Source organism: Zingiber officinale, chromosome 6A (genome assembly GCF_018446385.1).
Source record: "Zingiber officinale cultivar Zhangliang chromosome 6A, Zo_v1.1, whole genome shotgun sequence".
NCBI lineage: Eukaryota > Viridiplantae > Streptophyta > Magnoliopsida > Zingiberales > Zingiberaceae > Zingiber > Zingiber officinale.
Genome location: NC_055997.1, coordinates 73,958,693 through 73,968,132, shown reverse-complemented (window position 1 = coordinate 73,968,132; position 9,440 = coordinate 73,958,693). Strand labels below are relative to the sequence as shown.

Sequence of the window (9,440 nt, the reverse complement as noted above, 5' to 3'; positions counted from 1 at the left end):
AGGTTGGAGCTATTTATGATGTGGAAATGTGGGGCTGTGAATTGATTTTAAATGTTGTGTCCCAAATATTCTTTTGCAGAGAAAAAAAGAACAGCTAGAAGAGTAACAAGTCATTGTATACATGTTGTGTTTCATTGTCCGAGGCGGCCAAATTTTAAGTGTGGGGGAGGGTGTTGGATACGTGTTGTGAGATTTGTTCCCAAATGCTGAAATTGAAGTGGAAAGACAGTTAAAATACAGTGAAAATTTTTGAAAAATGGCACATCAAGAGACTATCAAGTGGAACAGAGAGTATCAAGATTATTTGTTTGCCATCAAATTGAAGGAGAGGTTAGCTTGATATGTTGAATTGGTAATGACAAATGGTATACAACTCTTTTCATATCAAATTGGTCAACTCATCAAGTATATTCCTCCAATACTCTTATCTCTCATTTTCTTCATTGAATTCTTTTCTTTTGCCATTTCATCCACTTTAATTGTTCTTCTTGCTTCCATTTTCAATTCTTGTTGATAAAATCCTTTTGATTCATGTATGCTATGTTTATAGTGGTGGAGAATTAGAAAATAAGCAAGCTTATGGTAGTGAAATGTTGTGAGTGACATTGAGTGAGCTCCACATATATGCTATTTTGAGTGTGAGAGCTAGAATAGGTAAATTCCTTGTGAGCTTGCAATTTGCTTAATTTCTCAATTGGATTGAAACTACCATACCTACTGATTATTGTTTGGATTGTATTCATGAATGTTTGTAATCTTTAAGATGATCTTAGTTAAACTCTTTTTACTATCTTCTAGGTATTGCTAGGGAATTTTTTTGGAGATGATTTTTAGTTTTCTTGACTTGAACGGGGCGTCCAAGATTAAGTGTGGGGGATTTGATAACCATGATTTTGGCTATATTATTTTGAATCATAATGCATGTTTTTATTGGTTTATTCATAGTTTAATCTCACGTTAGCATCATATCTCAATATTGCATTTGATTTTGGACCTAATTACAAATTAGCTAATTTTCATGGTATTTGGTGCTAATATTTGATTCTTATTTTGTGGGCATCAAAAGGGTCATGGACCCGATCAGATCAGGCTGCATTTGGGCTCAAATCAAGGGTTAATCAAGTTGATCAAGCCTCGGAGCATTCTGGACCGTCCATTGAAGATCAAGTAGATCTGAGCCATCCGTTGAAGATTCGGCTCATCCAACCTAATGAGGAGTAGATCTGATACATAGAGGAAGATCGGTACTGTTGGATCGGATTTTATGCTATTTTCCACCGTTGATCAAGATCCGAAGATTTTGAGCCGTCTGATCAGATTGAAGATGATTTAAAAGCTTCGTGAGAAGCTACAGTGCGGTGAGCTCGGCGATCTCGCGATTCTGGCCACTGTTCATCCTTCTTCTCCGCGACGCCGCAACCTCCCATTCCATACTTCCAGATCCAGGATTCAATCTCTTCGTCGCCGGCGAGCTTTCTATGATCCAGCAACCAGCAAACGAAGCGCGGAGCAGCGATTAAGGGGCGTTCTCCGGTTGTGATCTTGCTGTCCGCGGGCTACATCCAGGCAAAGATTTAGGGGCGCTCTCTGATCTAAGCTGCTGCCATTCTCTCTGGAGGATTTAGGGGCGTTCTCCGGTTCTCCAGAGATCGATCCATCTTCATTTCCACCTCGCGTCTCCGGATTTGGCAAGAGTGCTCTGTTTCTTCGTCGGCAGGTGATTTCGGGTGAATCCGAGCTAACTAGGGCGTTCTCTATAGTTCTGGACTTCTCCTGAATGTGCTGGTTATTTAGTGGATTGTTGGTGATTGCCACAAGGGCGTTCCCTGAGGCAGCTCTGTGCCATGGCAGAGGCGAAGGATGTGGAGCTTGGTTTTGGGTTTGTGGAATGCTTTAGGGTTTAGATTTCTTTGTTTTAGTCTTTGAATTGTGCTCGACCTGCTCAGATCTTCAGATCTGAATCCTTACATTGCAATTTAATTGTTGTTTGAGTTTTTGTAATTCCAGTTTCAATTTCTGTTTGCAATCCCGACCTTGATGAACTTTTGCAATTAATTTCTTTTCGGTTTAGACTTTATAAAATTGTTTATAGTTAGTATGTAGGTTTTTGGTAATTTAGTTAGCAATTTAGTGATTAAGAAATTAATCTTTGAGGCTATGAACTTGTTTAGTGTTGGAAGCTTAATCTGATGTTTGGATTGTTTACCTCTATTCTTTGTTATTGAGAATGACTTTCTTGAGATTAATTGTTAATTGTGATTGAGTATAGAAGATTTGGTGATTGAGTTGAGTTTTAACTTTGAATGTGATGGTGATGGAATGTTAGGTTCGGTTCTTGAAATTGCAATAAGATTTTGAATGTAATGTGGTTAGATGAAAATGAACTTTCTTTGATGCTATTCTTGGTCTAGTTGAAATTAGATTTTGATGGGAACCAATTTTAGAATTCACACACCTACTAGTTATCCTTGGAAAAATACGACTTGAGACTCCATACTACATCTCTTATTTTTAGTTTTGAAATGTTCCAATATTAATTAATTTGATGCACCACGTGACATGTAATATGGTTGACACCAATGTGGTTTTTGCGGTTGTTAGCTGTTGACATAAACTTAGGAAATGACTGTGCATGGACATTTATGTCAGACTAACAGAAAGGATTGATTCCTGCTTTGGACAGTTTGTTTCCGAATGCTGAGCACAGATTTTGTGTACGACATATGCATAGCAACATGAAAAATGATGGATATAAAAGTGTAGCCATTAAAAATGCTTTGTGGGATGCTGCAAAGGCTACAACAGTTCAAGAATTTCGTAAGAGGATGCAAGAGTTGAAGGAGATTGATCGTAATGCATATGAGTGGTTAGCAAAAAAGCATGAGAATCATTGGAGTAAGGCATTTTTCAGCACTATCCCCAAATGTGATATATTGTTAAATAATATGTGTGAGTGCTTCAATAGTTTGATTTTGGATGCAAGAGAGAAATCAATAATTGAAATGTTTGAAGCAATCAGAAATTTGTTGATGCGGCGATTTCAGTTAAATCGTGAGAAGGCTGAAAAATGGAATACAAGAAACTGTCCAAGGATAAGAGCTATCTTAGCTAAAATTTCTTTGGAGGCTGCCAAACTTATTCCTATGAAATCAGATGATATGCACTTCCAAATTAAGGCTACAAGCAGTCAAGAGCAGCACACGGTGGACCTTTCTACAAATTCTTGCAGTTGTAGACAATGGGATTTGACAGGTATTCCATGCAAGCATGCATTATGTGCACTTTGGTGTAAACATGAAGACGCTGATGCTTTTGTTAGTCACTACTACAAGACTGAAGCTTACAAGAAATGTTATTCAAGATCAATAATGCTGATTAATGGGCCTGATTTGTGGCTAGATTGTGTGTTTCCTCCTCCACTTCCTCCAGCTTATAATAAGAACAAAGCTGGAAGACCGGCCAAATTGAGAAGAAGAACCTGACGAACCTCCAGCAAAATGTCATACCAAATTGAAAGCTCCACATAGACAAAACAAATGCAAGAAATGTGGCCATTTAGGTCATAATCAAAGGACTTGTACAGATGGCAGAAACACACAACAAGAGGCAACTTCACAGCAAAGTAGTGTTCAACCAACAAACATCAATTCGGTACTCAATACAAGGGAGAAAGTACAAGTTAGTTAAAAACATTCTATGAAAATAGTTTCTTAAAGTTTTGTTAACAATTGTAATTTTGATATAGGTGAAGCGACCAAATAGAATTGAGATACAGATTGGAGGGAGCTCGAACACCTTATCAAATGTGAATGTAAGTTTACTTAATTTCATTTTATGCTTTTGCTTCCATGTATTAAACTATTAAACATATTGTTGACAGATGATAGACAGAAACACACAACAAGATGCAACTTCACAGTAAAGTAGTGTCCAACCAACAAACATCAATTCGGTACTCAATACAAGGGAGAAAGTACAAGTTAGTTAAAAACATTCTATGAAAATAGTTTCTCAAAGTTTTGTTAACAATTGTAATTTTGATACAGGTGAAGAGACCAAATAAAATTGAGATACAGATTGGAGGGAGCTCGAACACCTTATCAAATGTGAATGTAAGTTTACTTAATTTCATTTTATGCTTTTGCTTCCATGTATTAAACTATTAAACATATTGTTGAAATGAATTTAGGTGGATCAATCTATCATCATTCAAACACCAGTGTTTGTCAAAGGTGGTAGAAATTACACCACAATCTCCAAACTTCGATCGATATCAAGCGATTCAAGAAGACAAGTTCAATCAATGTCTCAACCAGTGTCAAAGCCTAGGTCTGGCCCAAATATTTCGAAGAAGAAAATAACTTCATCACAATCTTCTGTCATCAAGAAATGATCAATGCTTGTTGTACGAATTTTGGATTTTTACTTTTGGTACTGGCGTTTGTTGTGTATTGGTACTGGTGGATGTTGTGTATTGGTACTGGTGGATATTTTTGGTGCTTATGGTTGTTATGTTCTAGTTAGGCACGATATTTTAGTGTTGAAGTTTATGTTTTGGAACGATAGATATATATTAGCTTTCTTCCAACCTCATTTGTATAAAGGTAAATAGTTTCTTTTAACACACTTGCTCATTATTAGTTTTCTTCCAACCTCATTCGTATAAAGGTAAATAGTTTCTTTTAACACATGTAGACTGCTCCTTGATTCAAGCAATGCTAGCACATTAGTTTTATACAAACCCATTTTATTTAAATTCATCAAGAAGCATAATCTCACTTTGTACATGCTATCGCAAAGAGAACCTATCGCATAGCCTTCTGGTTCATTTGTTTAAAATAAAAAAATCCATTTCTATGGTAATTAACAGTTTAAAAAACACCATATCACTTGCTTATTTCCTCAGATAAAAGGGACCATTAAATATGAAAACCATAACTAATAGATCATTCAGTTTGGTAATGAGTGATACAACACAAAGGGTTAATATCTGAGAACAACATTCACTAATAACTAATAACACAATTGAGTAGTAACAATAACAAGTTCCATCATCATCACAAGTGCAAGGATTCAAATATTGTATCAATCTCATATATCTTCGCAACTCTTGCTGCATGATCGCGATTCTCACGTTTTAACTCCAGTTGAGCATCTCGTAGCTTAGCAATTTTTTCAGATTTGTTAGGTGTTGTACTTGAACTTGAACTGGAATTTGAAGTTGAAGTCACAGAATTGTTGTCACCGAAAGCAAATGAAGTAGCTACGGGTTGTTTCGACTGTGTCTTTAAAAATGCACCATAAGCTTTCTCTGCCTCTTCTCTACTCCAATATGATTTGTGTAAAACACCACTAAATTTATTCACTTCATTATGTGTTTCTACCCAACTATCATGAATACCAGGATTACGTCCAACAAATATAACATATGTTTTGCCCTACATCAGAAATAGATTTAAAAACACATTATTTCCAATGAGAAAAAGTATAAATTGCGTTAAAAGATTAAAATTTTCAAAAGGCTCACCATTTTAACACGAGTCACCTTAACAAGTTCAACTATGTCTGCATAATATAGTCAATATTCCATAATTAAAACTTTTAAATATAAATACAAAAGCTACAACAAATTAATTAACCAAAATTAGTTTACAGTGCTTAGTGAGGGAGTTTTTGCACTTCGAAAACAAAATAACATAACAAACTAGCATATTTTTTCTTTTGCAAAGTAGGGCACAGAAATTGAATCGGTGTAGCCTCATGGAAGATTGTAAAGAGTAAATCTTTTTGAGAAACGGAGAGAAAGTGAAACTCAGTGAGATTAAATTCTACCAAGTGCCTATAGCAATTAATCATTGACGAAACTCGGTGACAGATGAATGCTAAGCTTCACAAAACTCGGTGACAAATGAATGAAAAGCTAGACTGTAAAATAACAGGATGAAAATGGTGGAAGGAGAGGGGAGACCTGTTGAAGGATGAAATGGAATCAGAGAGCAGAAAGAATGGCAACAGCAGCAAGAATCTGCTTCGTCTCCCGAAATCGCTGAACAAGGCGATTGCTGAAATATTCTGCCTCTAGGTCATCTCTAGAATGGGGAGAGAACACAACAATAAAAGCAAGACGATTCGGTCACTTCCACCGGTTAAACAAGTCGCCCGTCTACTTTAACAGAGATTTGGACGGAAGGATTGATTTGGGAAAACGTTCGAAAATTAGAGGGCTAAATTTGGTCAATTGAAAAATGAAGGACTAAATCAGCACCACATCAAATAATCAGGGACTAAATTGAGAATTAACCCGTCTTTGGCCATAGGCTTTTCTTTTCTTAAGATAACTAAAATTTTAATATTCTCTCATTAGTTTGAATCTGAGTTGTTTATATTATATTTTGATCCTCCATGGAGATTATAAACTATTTTTTTAAAATAACGAAAAATTTATATTATGTAAAATCATATTTTAGACAAAATATAATTTAATATGATAGAAGTTTGTAATGGCTTCAAAGTTTAATGTATAAGTACACCCTCACATTTTATGCAAAAGTAATTTACATGAAGATTTTTTAATATTTTCATGTATTTTTTATATCCCTAAAATGCATGAGTTTTTTTCCTGAGCATACCTCTTCTTCATGTTTTACCATCTATACTAATGGTTAGTAGTTATTTATAATTTATTTCTTCTGTATTAACTTAGGGGCAAATCGATGAGGACGTAGGGACGAATATAATCACCTTTTGCAACATAAGTATGTTAATTTTGTTTTAAAAAAATATTCTACAAGTTTTTAGAAACATCAATATTTTGTGTAAAAAGAATTGCAACTTAAGAAAATATTTTAATACTATTATAGAGTTTTTTTTTTCATCGTATTGTTTCACTAAGTCTGCCATCCACAATTTGATAAAATACTAGTGTTTGCTTTTAAAAAATAAGCAATTGCGTCTGCCGGGAGTCGAACCCGGATCTATTGCTTGGAAGGCAATTATCCTCACCGTTGGACTACAGACGCTCACATACTTTGAATTCAACGATGGAAAATTTATTAAGTTTTCAAATCCTTTCCCGTTCTTAATTTTATATTATTATAGTGGTTAATGACATAAACTTTTTCATTTTATATTTTATGTTTATATTTTCTTTGATTAAATTTGATACGCTGCGAACCGCCTGCCATGGACTCGCGTGCACCGACTCGAGACCTCCAATACATTAGAGGCACTTTCACACCATAGCCATTTTTTTTATTTTACCGTGTTAAGGCGCTTGAATTTCTGAACGCCTCAATTCAAACATATTTATTTATTTTTATATTTTTTTCTCTAGAGTTAAGTTAACAATTTATGGGTTCGGTTATAGTGTTTAAGTTAAAAAATTTAAAACTAAAAAAATTTTAGATGATCATAAGGTATATATTTAGGGTATCTAATAATATTTTTTTATTTATTTTTTTAACTCCGGATTACACTAATTAGATTTACTTTTAGGATTTAATTACTTTTAGGATTTAGGGGTTGAGTTATAACGAAATGAGATCCTCTAGAGTATTTTTTACGGTTCAGAGGATCCTCCTATTGCATGTATTGGTGGAGATAAATGGTCTCCACCTATTTTACAAGTGGAGACTATCGATCCCCATCAATATATGCAAAGGGAGCATCCTCTAGATTGCAAAAAGTGTTTCAAAGGATCTCCTCTCAGTTATAACGTTCAAGTTAAAAAATATATATGAAATAAAAAAAAATTAAATACTCACACACTATAAATATAAATATGTATTTAGATTTAATTTTTTTTTAAAAAAATTGATTTTAAAAACATAAAAAAAATTAAATTGAGGCGTTTAGCCACATCAAATTTTGTAAGATGTCTCAAGGAAATTTTCCATCAGCCATCAGATAAATAGCATGCGCAGCGGACTAACTTAAGAACCCAGTATTCTTTGATTGCGATCCTCGTTTAAAAGAAAAATTCTTACAAATACATCATAATTAAAGATCGAACCATAAATATCTGATTGACAATTTAAATATCTTATTAGATACCATAGTACAATGACATTATCATAATGAAATGGAATAATGGTCCATGTAAATTAAATTGTTCCCTTGTTTCAAAAATTATGTATTATTTAAGGCGTTACGAATGGACCTGTTGAACCGAGCAACGGTTGATCGGCTTGCTGACCTGGTTTAGATTTCGGGCCAAAAAATTTAAGCTCTAGCGTTAAAAGATTAAACAATCAGATAAGATTTATAAGGAAGAAAAGACAGTATATTCTTATGCCAACTCCAACTCACAAAACACTCCAAATGGTCACCTATTTCATCGGTTAATTTATAGTCGATAGTGAATAGGAAAAATTTGTTCTCGAACGATATGTATTTGTTGGAAATTAATTTCCATCCCATTATAATAAATTTGTCACTCTCACACTATATGTAAAGACTTTCAAATGTTACAAATGATAGCATTCAATGTGCCAAATGAGCTTGAAAAGTCAAGATTCAAATGTGATTCTTAAAATGCGCAAACTGAAATGTAGAGGAGCGGATTCAAGGCGGATCTATCGTATCGGAAAGACGATTGCCGATCCAAATATGAGTTAGCTAACGATATGGCTAACATCGACGCCTCGACGGCCTCGAAATCTCTACAATGCGCCAGAGACACCTGAGGAGGACGAGGAGGACAGCAGATTGGCAGCGCAAGCGAGCAAGATGGAAACAATGACAACGAGGACGAGGAGGCGAATATTCGCCTCCATGATGCAATTAAAACGGTGCACCAAATCGATGGTCGCCGGGAAGAAGATTTCAATCTGATGACCGAGATTGCATTGAGGAATACTACTAAAGTGGCGAAGAAGAATTAGTTCTCAATCCGACGTATGTAATCACATCACTATATGCGAAGAAAAGTAACAACTGAGATTGCAGTGTTCCTGATACAGATTATAGCGAATGGATTTAGGAAATAATATGATAGTCAAAGTTAAGGTGATATAATGGTTAAAGTCATGATATAGGAGCATTCCACACCGGATTCTGTTGATCACCCACTCTCAAAGTTCTCGGATTCTGCCCATGCGGCCCTAAAGTAGGACGCTCGGTTAAGGTCGACCGGCTACAATCCCGGTCAGGTACTCTAGGACTTTACTCTGAAACTAAAGAAATAATGCACTCGGTCAGTAAATGGCTAGCCGGGTCCAAAGGAGTCCAATCGAATGAAAGACCGTTCAGGCTCTAGGTACTTAAGCCTTCTAACACTCTTTAGACTCGCACGGTCGGATGAAATGTTGGTCGAGCTCGAGGAACATAAGACTTTCTGTGTGCGCCCGACCTGACAAAGGCCGGTCTAGGCTTAGCGCCCTTAGTCTCATAAAGTTCTCAATATACGCTCGGGTGGGAAAAGGCCGGCCGGGCAAAAGGCC

The 9,440-nt window shown here is 35.6% G+C and overlaps 1 long non-coding RNA gene and 1 other non-coding gene across 2 annotated transcripts; one reads left to right on the top strand and one right to left on the bottom strand.

The window, feature by feature from the left end:
• Positions 1–1,104: 1,104 nt before the first annotated feature.
• LOC121996564 lies at positions 1,105–4,553 on the top strand. Its single transcript, XR_006116119.1, has 4 exons — positions 1,105–3,811; positions 3,881–3,979; positions 4,047–4,112; positions 4,190–4,553. It is a non-coding gene; the product is annotated as an uncharacterized LOC121996564 (long non-coding RNA).
• A 2,394-nt stretch (positions 4,554–6,947) lies between these two features.
• Positions 6,948–7,019, bottom strand: TRNAG-UCC. The gene has a single exon. It is a non-coding gene; the product is annotated as a tRNA-Gly (tRNA).
• Positions 7,020–9,440: the final 2,421 nt, after the last annotated feature.